The sequence below is a fragment of the Pipistrellus hanaki genome, assembly GCF_964339955.1.
Source record: "Pipistrellus hanaki genome assembly, chromosome: 14".
In the NCBI taxonomy this organism is placed as follows: Eukaryota; Metazoa; Chordata; class Mammalia; order Chiroptera; family Vespertilionidae; genus Pipistrellus; species Pipistrellus hanaki.
This window is the reverse complement of record NC_140516.1, coordinates 14,351,980-14,371,522: the sequence shown is the minus strand read 5'-3', so window position 1 is coordinate 14,371,522 and position 19,543 is coordinate 14,351,980. Positions and strand designations below refer to the sequence as shown.

The 19,543-nt window shown below is 42.2% G+C and overlaps 1 long non-coding RNA gene across 1 annotated transcript; it reads left to right on the top strand.

The window, feature by feature from the left end:
- The first annotated feature begins 790 nt into the window (after nt 1-790).
- LOC311632897 lies at nt 791-19,027 on the top strand. Its single transcript, XR_014796857.1, has 4 exons — nt 791-944; nt 16,042-16,230; nt 17,289-17,459; nt 18,897-19,027. It is a non-coding gene; the product is annotated as an uncharacterized lncRNA (long non-coding RNA).
- The last annotated feature ends 516 nt before the right edge of the window (nt 19,028-19,543 follow it).

Sequence of the window (19,543 nt, the reverse complement as noted above, 5' to 3'; positions counted from 1 at the left end):
TTGAGCGTCATATTAGGTCATCGTCCTGTGGGTGACCTGCCGGCAGTACGGGAGAGCAGCAGGTCACCCACAGAAATCTGCTCTCCCCTCCCCATCAGCCAGCTGCTTACCTTGGGCAGAAGGGCAAAGATTACGTGGGAAAGGAAGAATTACAGGAATGGGAAAGTAGGCCAGGTATCATGGTTACAGGCCATAGGGCTGTGGGTTGCAAAGGGCAGGTGCCTCCGGACCAGATTCCTTCGGCCAGGAGGCTGTAAATCTTTCCATGATGATAAGCAGTTCTCTGGAAAAGGAGGATGGGCTGCACTCCGATGTTAACTCCCATGTCCCAGGGCGAACGACTCCCGGCCAGGTGAGAAGGTGCTTTCTCTAATCAGAACGGAACCATCACGATGAACAGGGCAGGATTAATAATTCTTATGGCAGCTAGTCCCCTCAGTATTCTGTTTCTGCCCCTCACCATATCGCCTTCCTTCCCCTTGAGCAGAGTATTTGAAATATATTTAATCTGGGGAGGGCATTTCTTTGCGTTTTTGTCAAGTGCTCCTTCTGATGTAGGTCAAAGCATTTTGTTTTTTCTTAAATGTGAGATTGTATCCTTTCTGCGCAAACGGGATGGAAAAGACTTTTCCAAATAAGGAAGTTTTGCCGGAGTGTGTGTAGCCCTGGCAGCAGCGTAGCCGGAGTCCCAACTTAGTCAGACACAGTAGCTCCACTAAGCCTGCAGGCATTTACAGACTCATTAGCCCGCCACACCGCGAAACCACGGGGGGCAGGGGTGCTGCCAGCAAGTAGTTGTGGCAACCGGGGACACACAGAAATCTGTGGAGGAGGCAGAGTCTGGCTTTGGCACCCCTCTGCTCTCCACATTCCCTCCTTCCCAGCCCCCAGGATCGGCTCTCTCTTCAGAACAGAATGAGGAGACTCTGGTTCTCTGGACTCAGGTAGATTTGAGTTAAAATCTCAGGTCTGTGTGACCTTCATTAAGTTACTTACTGTTTTGAGACTTTTTCTTAAAAAAAAAACAACAAAAACACACACACACCACAACTGATCCAGAGACAGAGAAGCATCTATCAGACCCTCAAACCTCAGAGGGAAGGTCGGGGAGGGTGGGGGTAAGTGGGAAAGATCAACCAAAGGACTTGTATGCATGCATATTAGCCTAACCCATGGACACAGACACCAGGGTGGTGGGGGCATGAGTGGAGTGGTGGGGTAATGGGAGGATAAGGACACATATGTAATACCTTAATCAATAAAGAAAAAAATAAAATAAAGTTAAAATAACAGTGTTAATCTCATGGAATTATTAGGAGTAAATAGTCTAATACATATAACATAGGTAATATGTTCTAAATTCCTCTTTTTGGGTTCTAAAATTACTTTTTTTTCCCCCCCATCCCTCTTTTATTACCCCCTCCTTTATCAGAACAATTTAGTTAGAGACAACTGTTCTAACAAGGGGGTAAGAGGAAAGTGTGATATTAAAGTAATTTGTGCTAAGGTATGAGTAACTGCAATAAAAATTTATTAGTTCCTAAGAACTTCTTACTTCTGTAACTAGGATGCTGTAAACAGGACGAAGAATTTCCTTGTGATAAAAGGGGCGTATTCTTTTCCAATGTCCCTTAATTTATACCACTCGGCTTTGCTCCACCTGTCAGCCTCTCAGGGTGAGAAGAGGCGAGTGTTCCATAAGAGCCTATAGAATTCTAGAAACTCGATAAATAGGATCATTCCTTTTCTTTCTAGACAGACGAATGCTAATTATATTATTTCTTTAAATCCTCCCTGAGCAGGTGCATTTACTGATTTTAGAGAGAGAGGAAGGGAAAAGAGAGAGAGAAACATCAATCAATTGCCTCACACATGTGTCCCCACCAGGAATAGAACCTGAAATCCAGGTATGTGCCCCAATCAGGAATTGAACCTGGAAACTTTTGGTGTTGGGGACGATGCTCCAACCAACTGAGCCACCCGGCCAGGGCTAATCGTGTAATTTTAAAAACCGTTGAAAACACATACTCTCTTAGATTGTTGCATTCGGATCACCATATAGTGAGAATCTTTGACAGATGTTTCTTACTTGAACAGCGAAGTCCTGTACCTAAGCCCATACCCAAATAGAGCAACACTTAACCCCAGACCAAGAAGATCTTAAGATAATCTTGATGTAAAATGGTGGTGTCACTTTGGAAGACAGTCTAGCAATTTCTCAAAAGGTTAAACTTAGAATTAAGCCGAAACCGGTTTGGCTCAGTGGATAGAGCGTCGGTCTGCAGACTGAAGGGTCTCAGGTTCGATTCTGGTCAAAGGCATGTACATTGGTTGCAGGCACATCCTTGGTGGGGGTGTGCAAGAGGCAGCTGGCCGATGGTTCTCTCTCATCTATATTTCTAGCTCTTAATCCCTCTCCCTTCCTCTCTGTAAAAAATTAATAAAATATATTTAAAAACAAACAAAAAACAACAGAGTTAATATGTAATCCAGTAATGTCACTCGTAGGCAGTACCTAAAAGAAATAAAAACACATGTTCACACAAAAAACTTGCACACTAATGTTCATAGCAGCATTATTTGCAATAGCCAAGAAGTAGAAGCAAGCCAAATGTCCATCAACTGATGAATGAATAAGCAAATATGGTACAACAGAATTTTATTCAGCCATTAAAGAGAGTAAGGTACTGATACATGCTACAACATGGATGAACCTTGAGGAAATCATACTAAATAAAAGAAGTCTGACACAAAAGTCCATATCTCTATGATGCTATTTGTATGAAATTTCCAGAATAGATGAGTTTATGGAGTCAGGAAACAGGACTGAGGAGAAGAGGGGTGGATTATTAATGAGTATGAGGCTTCTATTTGGGGTGATAAAATGTGTTACCATTGATTGTGGTGGTGGCCGAACAACTCTAAATATACTGCAAACCATTGGTTATACTGAAAACTTTAAATGGGTGAATTGGGTAGTATGTCAATAACTCTGTTACATACACACACATAAAAATAGCCTTGAGCACAGCACTTGTTACCTTGCAGGTATTTACAAGTTGGTTGGTTAAAAGGCTACAGGTCTCCTGAGGTCTGGAAAATGGCTATGGTATCCCAGTTGGAGATTCCAGTGTTGAATCCCAGCATGGGCCAGAGGAGCCAGGGTGAGGATCTCACAAACTCCTCAGTACTCCTGTTCTGACCAGAAACATGAACAGAGCAGTAGAAAACAGGCCAGAAATGGATTCTAGAGTACATTTTAAAAAATATATATTTTATTGATTTTTTACAGAGAGGAAGAGAGAGGGATAGAGAGTTAGAAACATCGATGAGAGAGAATCATCGATCAGCTGCCTCTTGCACACCCCCTACTGGGGATGTGCCCGCAAACAAGGTACATGTCCTTAACCAGAATTAAACCCAGGACCTTTCAGTCCGCAGACCGACGCTCTACCACTGAGCCAAACCGGTTTCGGCAGATTCTAGAGTACATTTTAACAATAATTTCTAGTATTGCTGCTGTTTCGTTTTAAAAATCTAATTTTTCTGTAAGCCCTATAAATAGAACAAGCCTTATTGGAGGGAAATCATTATTTAAGATTGGAGTCACAAGAGAAATCACATAATTACTAATTCTACAGGCAATAAATTAAAATGGAATGCTCAAATCAGCTGTAGGGAGATAAAACAGAATCTTTGGCAAGATGCTAGGTTATAAAAAAAAAAAAGTTATTTTGCACTAAAACAAAAAGCCACAAGGATAAAAAATTTTAGCTAGAATTGTTTTGTTTCAAAGATCCAAATGATCAAAGGAATAATGAAATAACTCTGTGTAGACTAAAAAAATCTAATATCGTTAGGATTCGTTTTAGGATCAATTTAAAAAAATTTTTTTTTGTTGTTGATTTCAGAGAGGAAGGGAGAGGGAGAGAAAAATAGAAACATCAATAATGAGAGAGAATCGAGCCCACAACTCAGACACGTGCCTTTGACCAGAATCGAAACTGAGACCCTTCAGTCCACAGGCAGATGCTCTATCCATTGAGCCAAACCAGCTAGGGCAGGATCAATTTTGTTATAAATGACTCCACAGTTTCATGAATTTTGTTGCCCAGGGAGATTCTCTCCTGATTTATAAAATAGAAAAGAGTAACTATAGCACAATTGAGACATTAAGTGAGGATTCTCTATTTCCTCAGTTAACCTAAAACACAGACCCCATGGAAACAGGACCAAATCTCTATTTTCTAACTTAAAGCATGAATTTATAATGTAAGAATGCATTTAAAGTAGTAAACACATAAAATTAAGGTTGACTTCACACATTTTAAATTGTTTTTAAGATTTTAAAAGCAATGTATGTTCATTATCCTATATAATAAAAGGCTAATATGCAAATCGACCAAAAGACAGAATGACTGGTTGCTATGACACGCACTAACCACCAGGGGCAGGTGCTCAATGCAGGAGCTGCTGCCTGGTGGTCAGTGCACTCCCACAGGGGGAGCACTGCTCAGCCAGAAGCCAGGCTCATGGCTGGCTAGCACAGTGGTGGCAGACTGTGAGAGGGCACAGGCTGGGCTGAGAGATCCCTGAGTGCATGACTGCTGTGCACTGGGCCTCTAGTAAAAATATAAAAATGCAGCAGTATATCAATCATTAATAATAATTACTAACAATTAATACATATCTACAATGTGCCCAGCACTAGGTTTAGAAGTATCTGATTTAATCCTCACAACAATCTTATTGGGTAGGTAGAATTATATTTTCCTCCATTTTGCAGATAAGTAAACTGAAGCTCAGAAAGTTCAAATAACTTGACTAAGGTCACACATCTTTTAAGTGGTATAATCAGGATTTTAAACTATGTAGTTACACTTCAATGTCAACGGTCTTAAATTCTTTTTATACTTTTTCTTGTTGTTAATCCTTATCCTCAGTGAGGACATTTTTTCCACTGATTTTTTAAGAGAAAGTGGAAGGGATGAGAAAAGACAGAGGGAGCGGAACACTGATATGAGAGAGATACATCAATTGGTTGCCTCGCACCACCCAGGGGGATCGAGCCTGCAACTGAGGTACATACCTTTGACTGGAATTGAACCTGAGACTCCTCAGTCCACAGACTGACACTCTATTCACTGAGCCAAACCTGTTAGGGCAAGTTCCTTTATACTTTGAGTAAATTTCACATCAACTTCTCTTATCCTCTTCACCCAAATTAATGATTACTTTCTGTTCCATACATATTAGAAAGATGAAATTTAATAATTGGAAAATAACCATTAGCTTTCTCATTAAAAAATTAATGGATCCAGGTATATAACAAAAAAATAAAATTGATTAAATATATAAGTATAATTAATTAATCATATAAGTTAAATATATAAAATCAATATATTATAAAATATTCACGAACTCAGATATCAACCCAAGAAATGAAAACACATGTCCATACAAAAATGTGTACATAAATATTAGCAGCAGTATTTGTAATAGTCAAACACTGGAATAATTGAAGTGTCCATGAGCCGCTGATTGATAAAATGTGGTATACGCACACAATGGAATATTATTCAGCAATAGAAAGGAATGAAGTACTGACACAACATGGATAACTGTAAAAACATTCATTGAAAGAAGCCAGTCACAAAGGACTTCGTATTGTTTGATTCCATTCACATGAGCTAGGACTGGGGGTGGTGGTGGTAGAATGGAGAGTAACTGAGAACAGGTAGAAGTTTCTTTTTGGAGTGATGAAAATATTCTAAAATTGATTGTGGTGATGGTCATACAACTCTATAAACATGAATAACCATTGAATTGTATATATTAGATGTATGAATTTTGTAGAATCTAAGTTATAACTCAATAAAGGTGCTGAAACTTCATGAGAGTGGAAGAATATTGTGATAAAAATCCGTTTGTTACTTCAATCTAGAGAATTAATAAAAATATAATCAAGGACACCTTCATAAAGTAAGATAGGTAGTTTGCTGCTCACATATGAAAGGTTATAATGAGAAGAGAAAGCAGATTTTTAAAAACATCAAGAAACAACCAGCCACAAAGTTACCTATTGACGAAAGAAGAGACCACTTCTACAAGAATCTACAGCACAACTTTAACCTATTTTGCTTTGGTTCATATTTGCCTTTTAAAAAGAACTTATTTCATATGATTTTAAAATATAACAAATGTCTGGCAGGCAGGAAGGTAAATGAACATTTCGCTACTTTTTTGTTTTGTTTTGCTTCATTTTAACCAATGGAGAAAGATGCCCTGCCATTCCAGCAGCTCAAACCGGAGCCAGCCGTCCAGCCATCCTCACAAAGGCCCAGATATGGCAGAGCACCATCTTGGATGGTCCAGACTTATGGGTCCCCCAAAGGCCTGCAGCCCCATCAGAGGTCACATGGTCACATGGAGCAGAACTGCCCGGCAGCGGCCGGCCGATCAATGCATAGAATCCTGACAACCACGACGAAGCCACTGGCTTTTGGAGAAGTTTGTTATGTAGTCACAAGTAACGGAAAGGAATATTTTTGGTTTCTCTAAATCTCCTAATCCCACACGGGTCTGTAGGCTTGTCGTCCTCAGAGCGCTTCAGGGAAGAAACTGCTACAGTTTTGCATTTTAAAACCTTTTATTTGGATATAATTTTACATTTACAGAAAGAGTTGCAAAATAGTACACAGAGCTTCCATAGACCTTTCACCTGGACCCTACATTTACCATTTCTGAATAATTTGAGAATAAACTGTAGACATGATACCCCATTATCCTTTAATATTTCAGTTTATATTTCTCCAGTGTAATGATACAGTTCAATAATCAAAATTAGGAAGTTAATATTGATCCAATAACATAGCTCATGGATGGTCCCAATTCAAAGCTCACCTGTTGTCTCAATAACGTCCCTTACAGGTCTGGGAGTCAGTCTAGGATTACTAGTACACGTGGTGTTTAGCTGCCATTTCTCCTAAGTCTTCTTCAGTCTGGAATATAGTTTCTCAGTTATCTCTCACGACCTTGATAATAGTTTTGAAGATCCCAAGCAAATGGCTTTGAGAACTAGCCTCAATGATGGCTTTTTCCCTGATGTTTCTTTAGAATTTATGCATTTTGTCAGGATATAGCACAGTAGCCACGCTGTACTAGTCTCCAGGCATCATCTGAGGAGCACAGGATGTCAGTTTGACACATGGTGGTAACTTTTTTTTTTCTTCAATATATTTTATTGATTTTTTTACAGAGAGGAAGAGAGAGAGATAGAGAGCTAGAAACATCGATGAGAGAGAGACATCGATCAGCTACCTCCTGCACCCCCCCCCCCCCCCCCCCCCCCGCCCCGGAGATGCTCCCGTAACCAAGGCACATGCCCTTGACCAGAATCTAACTCTGGACCCTTCAGTCCATAGGCTGACGCTCTATCCACTGAGCAAAACCGGTCCTGGCACATGGTGGTAACTTTGATCACTTAGTTAAATGGTATCTGCCAGGCTTTCCATTGTAAAGTAATTAATCATTATTTTGTGGCAAGAATATTTGAGATCATGTAACTATCTTGTTTCTCATCAAACTTTCACCAGTTTTAGCATCCATTAATGATTCTAACCTGGATAAATTATTACTCTGATGATTACCAAATAAGGTGTTCTAATATGATCATTCCTTCTAGATTTATTGGGAAGGATAAAGTTTTTATTTCTCTCCAATTAACTAATATCAATATGGACTTAGGATTTCTCTATTACTTACAGGGTTACAATCTGTTTCTAACTTTACTTATTTTGTTCCAGACTTGGCCAGCCCCTTCAGGCTGCTTACTGTGTCTGTGGACAAGTCCCCTTCAGTCTTGGAAAACTTCTTTACTTTCTTGTGTCATAAAATGCTATAAACACATCTTCTATTTCCCCTGTTTCTGGACTGGAGTCAGCAATTTCTTTAAGAAGACTTGGGTCTTCTTAGTGGATAATAATATCTAGAAACAAAGATCTAAATATACTCATTCCTATAGGACTACCATTGATTCTAGATCCTCTCAGTGAACAGAGTTAGAACACACACACACACACACACACACACACACACACACGCACGCACGCACACACACACAAACTATGTCTGTCTGCCTAATCAGACTATGAGAATGATATCTCCATCTCCTGTGCAGGACCCAGAGTCTAATATAGACTTCCTAGTTTCCATATTTGTAACTCCTGTTTCTGACCGTGAGAAGCCTGTTCTTATTTATTTACTTAACCCCCTGACATGACCACCTCCGCCCCTGGCTGTGTACCAGTAGAAAGCTCGGCCCCAATGAAAAGGAAGAGGAAGAGAAAAGGGTTTTGTTTTTGTTTTTCAGTGTATCGGAAACATAAGCAATATATAGCAAACATTTAAGTAAACTCAACTATTTTGACCAAGCATTTTTAAAAAAAATTTTATTTTACAAATGTTTTTCTTTTTTTAAAATATATTTTATTGATTTTTTACAGAGAGGAAGGGAGAGAGATAGAGAGCTAGAAACGTCGATGAGAGAGAATCAACCAGCTGATTCTTGTACACCCCCTACCGGGGATGTGCCCGCAACCAACGTACATGCCCCTGACCGGAATCAAACCTGGGACCTTTCAGTCCGCAGACCACTGAGCCAAACCGGTTTTGGCCAAGCATTTTCTTAAGTAACAAACAGGACAGGCAAGTTTGCTTAAAACTCCAAGTATTATCATTAACAAAGATTTTAGCAAACTGGATTTCAGGGGCATCTCTGAAAGCAGTGGGAAGGCTTGACACGGAACTAGAAAGAGCTGGGCTTAATTTCTGTGTCTCAGACTTAGTACAGGAACGTTGGGTAAATTTCCTAACTTCTTTGAAATGCAGTTTCCTCTTCTGTAAAACGGAGGTGAATGAAAGACATTATTGATTTTAGTATCAAATGAGACAATGTATGTAATTACCGTCTCAGAGGTAATTACAAGAATCTTTAGAAAATGTAGTAAAATAAAAATAAAACCCCTTTTTATAAAGCAAAATGTGTAATGGTCACACAATGGAGAGAACACAAGAGTTCTTTTTGGAAATATAGTAATACTAGAGGTCTGGTGCACGAATTTCATGTACCAGAGGTAGGGGTTCCTCAGCCCAGCCTGCATCCTCTCACAATCCGGGGCCACAGGCCCCTAACCACTCTGCCTGCCTGCCTCATCACCCCTAACCACTCTGCCTGCCTGCCTGATTGCCCCTAACTGCCTCTGCCTGGGCCCCCTCCACTGAAGGACGCCCGGAATGACATCTGGAAGGTCTTTCGGCTGTCCAGTATAATTAGCATGTTACACTTTTATTATTATGGATAATTATCCATGATACCCCAATACAATACTATGCTGTTCTCAAAATGAGTTTCCAAATAAAAATACTAAATGTGTACCTAATACTGGAGGGTGTGTTTGGGGGTGGTGAAAAAGGAGGAACAACACCCCTCTTTTTTGGGTGATTAAAAAAAGATTTTATTTCAGAGAGAGGAATGGAGAGAGGTAGAAACATTAATGATGAGAGAATCATCAATTGGCTGCTTCCAGCACGCTCCCTTCTGGGAATTGAGCTGCAACCCAACATGTGCTCTGACTGGGAATTGACCATGACCTCCTGGTTCATAGGTCAATGCTCAACCACACTGGCCAGGCTTCTTTGGGTAATCTTAATGCCTGATCTTCTTCCTAAGCTGATGCAAATCATTTACTATGGTCGTTCTTCCCTTTTCTCAGACCAGGGATATAGATAAGAGAGGGGAATGGCAATCCGGGCTTTTCTGACTGCAGATGGACAAATCCTAATTTAACTTACTTTATTGGTTTCTATTTTGGATGGTTGAGGGCAGGCTCTGGTTTTAAGCACAAGTGACTCGGGGGCTCAAACAACAGGCCAAATCTTTCCTGCCTTCTCTTGCTTTGGACCCTGCTTTGTTCAGTGGGTTGGCCTCATTTCCCCCCCCTACACTAGATAGGCCTCTGGGGAAAATGGCTCCAATATCTCCAGTTTCACATCTTTCAAGTTTAGTAACTCTAATAGAGAATTTCTCTCTCTCTCTCTCTCTCTCTCTCTCTCTCTCTCTCTCTCTCTCTCTCTCTCCTCTCTCTCTCTCTCTCCACCTATCAGTTTCAGGAAAATATTTTGATTGGCTCTGCTGGGGTTATGTGCCTACTCTTGAATGGTTGACTGTAATTAAAGAGGTGAGAAACTATGATGGTCATCCTGGGTCATATTTATTCCACTTTGGTAATAGTGAGAGGAAATAATACAGAAAAGAGGTAATATATTCAAGAGCCCTACAGGTCATATAAAGTAGGAGAAGAATTCTCTAAAGCAAATGATGTGTATGTTAACAGAAGACTAGAATAAACACGTTGAACATTCAATACCGTAGCTCTCAGAAGGTAAAAGGCAGAGCTCAATACAGATTTTTCTACCTTTGGTCTTATCTGTGTTTCGATTTCTTGGGCTAATAACTACAACTTGCTTAAGTTGATGGTATTTTTTTTTTTCTTTAGCCCCAAACAACATAACATTCTCTTTATTATATTTTTCTTACAGTATTTGAAGTTACTACTCTCTTTCCAGACCCTTTGGTTTGATTTTAAAGCCCTAAAAAAGTTTCTTTAACTTTTCTAAGTAGCAGATGGCCTTAACCAAAGTCTATGTAGAAAAGAAATAAGACCAAAGGCGATGATTTGGGCTTCTCTTCTTGATTTATTCTTCTTGACCCGGAGAACAGAAAAGAGATAGAAAGGAGGAGGGGAAAGGCAGACAATGCATTTGCTCTCTTTTCTGTGGCTCGCTCAGTTCTGATGAAGAAAAAGAGTGCTCCTTGGGTAGGCCAAGAGCTTGAAACATCTTTTGGCTGAAGGGCAGATAATGATAATACTCAGGTAGGGTATTATTGTTATTTACTTTTCACTTTTTAATAATAGCCATGCTAACAGATGTCAAGTGGTATCTCTATTTTGAGATTGCTTGTTTGGATCTGTTATGCAGTCAACAAAGAATAGCCACAAAGAACAGAACCTTGGGTCTCGGATTCACCCAGGGGCAGGGGAGGGGACCTGTCCTCCGGTCTCTCTGTGGGATCCTGTCTTTGTGCTTTGGGCCCCGGCCCTCATTAACGAATGGACCTTACATAATGTGACAGGTAACTGCCCTTAGGATTTCATCTCAGTTCCAAACATGTGCTTTAGTTAAGATCCTATGGCAACACTATTAGTAGGTTAGCTCAGTCAGCACTACTAACTAACCCTTTCTCTTTCCTCCTTCCATGTCAGAGGCTGTCAAAGCAAGCTACTCACTTCATAGCCTCCCAACTAATCCTGAGGAGCGGCTAGGCACTGATAGGTGAATAGAAACTCCTGAAGAAGAAGCCTCCTTGAGGCAATAAATACTCGGATGAAAAGTCCAAATACCAAGTAGGGTAGAATGAAGATGGAAAAGAGCTGGAGTCCTTGAAGACTAATCAGCTGAATGAGAGTCACCTGCTGTCGATCGCCAACCTTCATGAGCGCACAATGAAGTCCTGTTTGTGTGTTCTTCCCACAGAGTTACTGTTTGTCATTTCCTGGTTTCTGTGAAGGGCTGGTTCCAGGACCCCCATGGCTACCTAAATCCTCAAATGTTCAAGTTCCTTACATAACATGATGTAGTATTTGCATATAAGCTACATAATCCTCCAGTATACTTTAAATGACCTCTAGATTACTTATAATGCCTAATATAATGTAAATGTTACTTATAACACCTAATACAATACAAATGGTTGTTATACTATATTGTTTAGAGGATAGTGACAAGAAAACAAAATCTGCACCCGTTCAACACAGACACAACCACTGTAGGCCTAACTACATAGTACAAAGCACATGTCAGCAACAATGTAACATTCCCTCCCCCCAAAAATATTTTTAATCCTTAATTGGTTGAATTGCAGGATTCAGGAATATGGAGGGCTAACTGTATTCTTTATTCCTTTGTATAGATATAATTTTCCTTTTGTCTGAACGACTTCCTTTAACATTTCTTGTATGCACAGCCACTAGTGAAAATGTTTTCAGTTTTTTATGTCTGAGAAAGTCTTCATTTTGCCTTCACTTTTGAAAGATGTTTTCATTAGGCGTAGAATTTGAAAAGTTGACAGTTTTTCCTTTCTTTCAGTATTTTAAAGATATCACTCTATTAATTTCTGGCTTGCATTGTTTATAATGAGAAGTCTGAGGTTATTTTTGTTTTCCTTGCTCTCTATATAAATTTTGCTTTTCTCTGGCTGTTTTTTATTTTTCATTATTTTTAATAATAATTCTTTACTATTGAAAGTATTACATATGCCCCCCTTTACCCCCATTATCCCCTTCTAGCCCTCCCCACCCTGCCCCCAGGCCCTCACCACCCCGTTTTCTGTGGCTGTAGCCTTGCATATATGCATACAAGGTTCTTGGTTGATTACTTCCCACCCTCCCTCCATTCTTCTGTTCCATGCTTCCATGTTTTCTATGGTTGTTTTTTAAGAAAAATGTTTTTATTGGTTTCAGGAAAAGGAAGGGAGAAGGGGAGAGAGATAGAAACAATAATGATGAGAGAGAATCATTGATTGGCTGCCTCTTGCTGGGGACCAAGCCCAAAACCTGGGTATGTACCCTGACTGGGAATCAAACTGGGGACCTCCTGGTTCATGGGTTGATGCTTAACCACTGAGCCACACTGGCTGGACTGCTTTTTTAAAATATTTTTTTTATTGATTTCAGAGAGAAAGGAAGAAGGAGAGAGAGACAGAAACATCAATGATGAGAGAGAATCATTGATTGGCTGCCTCCTGCGTGCCACTGCATGGGGACCAAGCCCACATGCAGCTCAGCTCACAACCTGTGACCTCCTGGTTCATAGGTTGATGCTCAACCACTGAGCAACACTGGCCAGGCATTTTTTTTTTTGTGTGTGTGTGTGATAATAGCCATCCTAACAGATGTGAAGTGGTATCTCAATGTGGTTTTGACTTCAATTTTCCTGAAGATTAGTGATATTGAACATCTTTCTATGTACCAATTGAACATTTGGATTTTTTCTTTAGAAAATGCAATCCCACTTCTGGTTTTATAGCCAAAGGAAATTATATCTAGATCTTGAAGTACTATATGGACTCCCATGTTCATTGAAGCATTATTCATAACAGCCAAGACATGGAAACAACCCAAGTGTCCGTTGAAGGATAAAGAAAATATGGTATATGTAGATAGTGGTGTATTATTCAGCCCTTTAAAAAAAAAAAAGAAAGAAAAAGAAAATTCTGCCATTTGTGACAACAGGGATTAACTAGGGGATCTTATGCTAAGTGAAACAAGCCGGGCACATGAAGATAAATACTTCATGATATCTCTTATCTTTGGAATCTAAAACAGTCAAACTCATAGAAACAGACTAGAAGGTGGTTACCAGCAGATGGGATGGAGGAGTGATGGGAAAAAGGGGGACATACAGGCCAATCAGGTACAAACAATTATGATGTGAATAAATCTGGAGACATAATGGTGATTATAGTTAAGTACAGCATGGTGATTATAGTTAACTAGAGGCCTGGTGCATGAAATTCATGAGCTGTGGGGGTGGGTGGAGGAGGTTTCTAGGCCTAGCCTGCTCCCTCTTGCAGTCTGGGACCCCTTTGGGGATGTCCGCCTGCCGGCTTAGGCCCTATCCCCCTGATCATGCCTAAGCCGGCAGGCGGACATCCCTCTCGAGTCCTTGCTCGCTGCTCCTGGTAGGGGCGGGTGTGTGTGTGTGTGTGTGTGTGTGTGTGTGTGTGTGTGTGAGGGCTCCGGGGCATGTCTAGTCCCATCTCGCTGAGTCCCAATCGGCAAGCTAACCTACCGGTCGGAGCATCTGCCCGTTGGTGGTTAGTACACATCATGGCAAGCAGTTGAGTGGCCTTAGCAAATCATAGCTTTTGAACGGTCGACTGGATGGCTGGACACTTAGCGTATTAGGCTTTTATTATATAGCATAATAATATATTGTATACTTGATATTTTACCCACAAAAAATGGTAACTATATGAGGTGATGGATATATTAATTAGTTTGGCTGTGATAATCATTTCACAACATATATGTTTATAAAAACATCATGTTGTAGTCTGGCTGGTGTGGCTCAGTGGTTAAACATGGACCTATAAATCAGGAGGCCAGGGTTTGATTCCTGGTCAGGGCACATGCCTGGGTTGTGGGCTCAATCCCCAGTGTGGGGCATGCAGGAGGTAGCAGATCGTGATTCTCTGATCATTGATGTTTCTATTTCTCTCTCTCCCTCTCCCTTCCTCTCTGAAATAAATAAAAATATATTTAAAATAAACAAATAAAAATTAAATATTTAAAAAAATCATGTTGTAGCCCTGTTTTGGCTCAGTGGTTGGACCATCAGCATGAGGACTGAAAGGTCTCAGGTTCAATTCTGGTCAAGATCAGGTACCTAGGTTGCAGGCTGGATCCCCAGCCCCAGTAGGGGTGTGTGTGGGAGGCAACCAATCAGTGTTTCTCTCTGTCAGTCCCCTCTCCTCCCTCCCAGGCTGTCTAAAAATCAATGGAAAAATATCCTTGGGTGAGGATTTTTTTAAAAAACCATTACATCATGTTGTGCACCACACACACACACACACACACACACACACACACACACACTTTTTACTTGTTCATTATACCTCAGTAAAGCTTGGGGGGCGGGGCGGGAGCGAAGACTCACTTTGTTTTCAAAGCGGCTGTGGAAGTGGTTTTGGTTTTGGGTGTGGGTGAAAGGAGGGGTGTTGTATGTGCTGCGTTTGGAGAAGGGAAGGAAGCCATGGTTGAGCCACTGTGAGGTTGTGATGTGGGGACAGTGTGGGGAAAGGGCTGGTCAGGGGCCTACGGAGAGAGGAGGCACCTTTGTGGTGAGCTGGGGGAGTGCCGTCCGTATGTGCTAGGAAGCTGTGAGTTCACTGGGCTTCAGGCCCCTGGAGGGTACTGAGGACGAGCACGTAAATCTTTAGACACATAACCACTAGTGACACAGCAGTGCAAGAAGCAATAGGACGAGAGCACAGACCTGTGGAGAGAAACAGCCTCCCCACAAAAGACAGAACCCAGGTTTGATAGCCAGCTCTGCTCTGGTCTGCCGCGGCCACAAACTGTACTCACACTGACAGTTGCTACTATGTCTCAATTTCCCCATCTGTGCAATAAAAGAGGTTTGTACTTCTCCTTTTCTACCTACCTCAGAGAACCAGGACGGGCTTCAAAGAATCTGAAGTTTCCCAGGTCCCGGGCATTGTGTAAAATAATTGCCATTCCCCAAAACCCTTGGTTGCCTCCCACACACACCCCTACTGGGACTGAGGATCTAGCCTGCAACCTAGGACCGTGATCTTGACCAGAATTGAACCTGAGACCTTTCAGTCCTCATGCTGATGGTCCAACCACTTCCCCAGTGACCTCTGGCTGAGAAATGCTAAAGTTTTGCATGTCTTACAACGTCCCCTCTTACTAGTGTGTCCTTCAAACTCATTGCCTGACAAAGAGAAACGTTGAGCTAGCCACCTCACGAGCAAAAGTCACACCGTCTTCAGCCTCTGCAGGTTATGATCTTGTGGCAATTTATCGTTTCGCCCTTATCGCTGCGTTGCATGAATATTTATTTGTCTGGCTAACTTAATCACCGTCCCGGAACACTCTCCCACCTCCAGGCCTTACTCATTCTGGAATGTCTGCTGTCTTGCCTGCCTAACCAAATATTATTCTTCCTGTGAGGCCAGATTTCATCCCGCTGTCCCATCAGCTCCTCCTCACCCTCCAGACCATGGAACTTGACCTCTTGGGCTCGACCCAGACATGGTGACCTGGCTCCATGGTGGTCCTTAGTCCAGGGCAGGCTGTGAACTGTCCTTTCTGTCTCTGAAAGCGTTTTCTGAATGCGTATGATGGGCTAAGTGCTTGGTAGTCAAGATCAAAAACATTATCGCCCTCCTTTCAGAGATGAGAAAACCCAAGCTCTGTAAGCTGTCAAGTGACAAACTAAAACCATGTGGCTGAGTGCCCAGCTGTAACATCCAGGGTTCCAATCCTGCAGAGAAAGAGCTGCCCAGACCCCGAGGAACACCTGACAGTCTGTCACACACAGGAGAGAAGTGTACAATGGTCGCACCACAGAAGGACAAGTGTGGTAAGTGCTATGAAGGAGAAAAGATTTGGACACACAGCTCACGCTTGGGGCTTGCAGTGAGAAGTCACAAATGACTAGTTCCGTGGTCGGCAAACCGCGGCTGGCGAGCCACATGCGGCTCTTTGGTCCCGTGAGGGTGGCTCTTCCCCAAAATACCACAGCCCGGGCGAGTTTATTTTGAAGAAGTGGAGTTAGGAGAAGTCTAAGTTTAAAAAATGTGGCTCTCCAAAGAAATGCCAATCGTTGTCCTGTTGCTATTTGGCTCTGTGGACGAATGAGTTTGCCGACCACTGGGCTAGAAGAAGTGGGTTTGGAAGGTAGTTTAGCATTCTATTGTTATGCTTCTGTTGCTTAAACTGCCTCACCGTACCCACTTATTATCTCACAGTTGTATAGGTCAGAAGTTCTGCAGGGCGTGTCCGGGTTCTCTGCTTGGTTGGCATCAAGAGGCTGAAATCAAGGTGTCGAACGAACTGAGTTCTGGGGGAGACCTGTTTCTGAGATCCCTCTTCTTGTTGGCAGAAGTCAATTCTTGCTGCCATGGGAACGAGATCCTTTTTTCCTGCTGTCCCCCGTCTAGGGGCCACTCTCAGCTCCTAGAGGTGCCTGCCTTCCTTGACAAGCAGCCTCCTGCATCTTCAGTCCTGCAGCGGCTTGTCAAACCCTTCTTGTGCTTCTAATTTGTAACTTCCTCTCCTGTGACCAGCGGGGGGAAAGCTCTCTGCTTTAAATGGGCTAATGCGGTTAGGTCAGGCCTGACTGGATACTCTTCCCATGGTAAACTCGATAATGTCATCTAATTACACAAGTAAAATCCATTACACTCACACTCCAGGGGATTCTACCAGGGGTGAGAAATCTAGAGAGCTGTCTCAGACTCTGGCCTACCACAGTAGGTGAGGCTCAGACAAGCAGAGAGAGCTCCCAGTGTGACAGGGGGCAGGCAAAAGTGCCCAAGTGAAGCTCCGACAAGGATCCTTGGAGATTATAAACACGTCTGTTGGTGACTGCTCCAATAATAACAATAACAATAGCTCCCCTTACACAAATTCCATGAGGGTCGTATGTCACTTTTACAAAGAAAGCAATCCAGGCAGAGGGAAGGAAGCCGCTTGCCAGAGGCCCAGCCCCATCGAGTTTGGGATTATGGCTTGAGCTCTGGATGACTCCAGCTCATCTCCTCTGCACCGTTTAACCCACTGCCTGTGGGTGTGGGTGGGAAGCAGAAGGTAAGGCTGGTCAGAGGTCAGACTGTGACGGGTATTGACGTTACCATGTGTAACGGGAGCCACAGATGATTTCAGAGGGTGCATGGGGGGGTGGGGAGAGGGGAAAAGAAGTGGATATGGATGTGGACGGGGAGGCACACATGGTCTGGGTGGGCAATGGTGTAGAGTATGTCCTCACTTAACGACATTGATAGGCTCTTGGGAACTCTGACTTCACGCCAAAGGACCTACCATGAAACCAATTGGACTGTAGGCTAATTGGTACCAAGTAGAGTTAAGCTTCTATCTATGGCATATTTCTGGTCACAAAAACGTTTCCAAATTTCTAAATAGAGACCCAAACACCTCTCCTATTAAACATTGAAATAAACGTGAAGTTCTGCATACGTTTAAGGAAGATTAATTTTAAAAAGTAAGACGACGATTTTCCAAACCATTTATTCCAGTTTAGGCTGCAGGGGGCCAGAACCTATTCCAGCAGCTCAGGTGCGAAGCAGGTACCCACCCTGGACAGGACAGGATCCACGGCGGGGCACACTCACATAGAGCATGCGCACTCAGACCGGGACAGTTTAGACCCGTCAGGTCACCGCACTCGCACCTTTTTTGGGGTGTGGGAGGAAAGTGGAGCACCTGGAAAAACCCACACGGACTCAGGGAGGACGTGCCAACGCCACACAGACAGTGGCCCTAACTGGGAATTGGGTGTCTCCGCCCCCCGCCCCCCGACCCCCCCATCAATGCTGTAACGGAACAACATTAAATGAAATGATGTTATTCAAGGAGGTTAATATGGCCAGCCAGGGGGAGCCTGGATCGGAAGACCAGAGGCAGAAATACTATGCTGCAGTTAAAAAGACGATTGCATGATCAGTTCTCTGAATCTTGCTGCCAATTTGTAGGAAATACATAGGACACAAGAACATGTTAAACTGCACCTAAATATATGATCAGCAAAGTGGAGGCAGAGTGAGGATTTCAGGGGGGGGGGGAAATCACATGTAGTTCCATCATTTAAATGCTACTACATTAGTACCCCCTTATCCTTGTGTGCTAAGATCACCTGAATGCCTGAAACCATGAACAGCACCGAATCCTCTACTATGTTTTTCTTATACATACCAATAATAAAGCTTAATTTATAAATGACACAAGATATTAACACTAAGTAACAATAACATAGAACAATGATAACAAGATATGCAGGGTGGGGCAAAAGCAGTTTTACTTGAAAAATAACACAATTCTTGTAAGGATACAAGAATACACTCTGTGTTTCATATACAACTGTAAAGCTACTTTTGCCCTACCCTGTACTGTAATAAAGTTATGTGGATGTGGTTTCTCTCTCACACACATATTATCTTACTGTATTCTACTCACCTTTTTTTTTTTTGTAACTTTTAAAAAAATATATATTTTATTGATTTTTTACAGAGAGAAAGGAAGAGGGATAGAGAGCTAGAAATGTTGATGAGAGAGAAACATCGACCAACTGCCTCTTGCACACCCCCTTCCGGGGGATCTGCCCGCAGCCAAGGTACATGCCCTTGACCGGAATCGAACCCGGGACCTTTCAGTCCTCAACCGACGCTCTATCCATTGAGCCAAACCAGTTTCGGCTCACCCTTCTTTTTTTATTGTTTAAAGTGTTACATCTCACCCTTCCTCTTGTAATGATGTGAAATAATGAAATGTACACACGTTGAGATGAAGTGAGGTGAATGAGACGTTATCAAGTAAAATAAGGATTAGTTGAACTCAAGCTCTGTGCTACTGTGACAACCCATCTGACAACCCCCACAGCTACTGAGCGACAAAGGAGCGAGCAAGGATACACATTGGATCCGGCAGACAAAGGGCTGACTCACACTGGGTGGGACAGAGTGGAACATCGAGAGATTTTTTCCCTCCCACCCTGTTCAGAATGGCACACAACTTAAAACTCAGGAATTGTTTATTTTTGGAATTTTGAAAAAACATATTTTGGACCTGCAATTGACCTTGGGTAACTGAAACTGTGGAGAGCAAAACTGTGGGTAAGTGGGCGAGACTGTTGTGTCTCCGTGCGAAATAATGAGCCA